A 1,343-nucleotide genomic window follows, 5' to 3' on the forward strand; every position below is an offset into this window, starting at 1 on the left:
GCGGCGCCGGCGGCCGCGGGGTCCTCGAGCAGGCCACGCCCTCCTTCCGCCTGCGGCGGGGCGTGACGTAGCTCGTCTCCCGGCACGCGGCCGGCACAACATTGGAGGCCACGCCCACAGTGGGCGTGGCCCCGCGGCTGCCCACCTAGGGCCGCAGGAGGTGCTCTTCCGGGAAGGAATTTGGGGGTCTGAGTTGGGCGGGCTTGAGGCGCAGCGGGAGCATCCCGCCGCCGCTTTACCCCCTTCTTCTCCGCCATCCAATCTAATTTTATGGGTGAGGATGCGGATGCCTGTGCCGGAGGTGGTAATGCAGCAAACAAGATGTTTGATTTCACGGAGCTTATTCTAGCTGCAGGACAAATCTTAATTAAGCCAGTGAATGAGCAAGGCCGTTTTTCGAACATTACCAGAGCTGGAAAGACAAGAAACAGGGAAAAGTCACTTTAAATGGTGTGGTCAGGGAAGTTGTCTCTGAGGAGCTGACATTTGAGCTGAGAGTCAAAGTTCCCATAAAGGACTTCTAGGGCAGTACTGTAGTTATGGACACAATTCATCGAATATTTGAAATTGGTGTATAATCCACACTCAATGATTCAACAAATACTCAGCATCGACTTTGTCGACGAGGTTGGGCTAATTTGCCTCTGATGACAAAACTCTAACCCTCCATTTTCAGGATGCAGAAACTAAAGCTCAAGAGAGTAACTTAAGATCATTTCCTGGTGATGGCACATGGGTGACTCGGTGATGGGAAACCCACGAGGATTTTTTTTCATCTCATTTGAGATGAAAAAAAAAATGGTACAAAATGATGTAAAAATAAACTATTATATTAATAAAAAAAATCCATCCAGAAAAAAAAAGATCATTTCTCCCATAAGGAGTTCACACTACTCAAAAGCCTGTATCCTTACACATGTTGTATCGTTTCCAAATTCAATGTTGGGATTAATTCTTTTCTGCCTCCAAGTCAGGCTTAGCCCAGTCTAGTGAACAGAAAAGAGAAGATGATAATGATAATACTATTCACCACCAGTTACTGAATCCTTATCAAGAGCACAGTATTGTGTTAAGCTTTGGGCTAACTTTATCTCTTTTAATATTTACAACAACCAGCCCTCCCTGGTGGTGCAGCGAGTTAAAGCACAGCACTAAGAAGCTAAAGCCACTTGAGCATGAGTTAAATACCCGCCCATCCCGGGGGTGGGGTGGGGGGTGACCCACATGGTGCGGCAGACCTCTCCTGACCAGCCCTCTGCTCCCCTCAGCAGTGTACTTCCTCGATCTGCCTGTTCTGCTCCCCACCTGTCTCTGGTGAATCCTCTCACCACCCCTGCACCTCT

The sequence above is a fragment of the Condylura cristata genome, unplaced genomic scaffold (genome assembly GCF_000260355.1).
Source record: "Condylura cristata isolate star-nosed mole 26May11 unplaced genomic scaffold, ConCri1.0 scaffold00013, whole genome shotgun sequence".
NCBI lineage: Eukaryota > Metazoa > Chordata > Mammalia > Eulipotyphla > Talpidae > Condylura > Condylura cristata.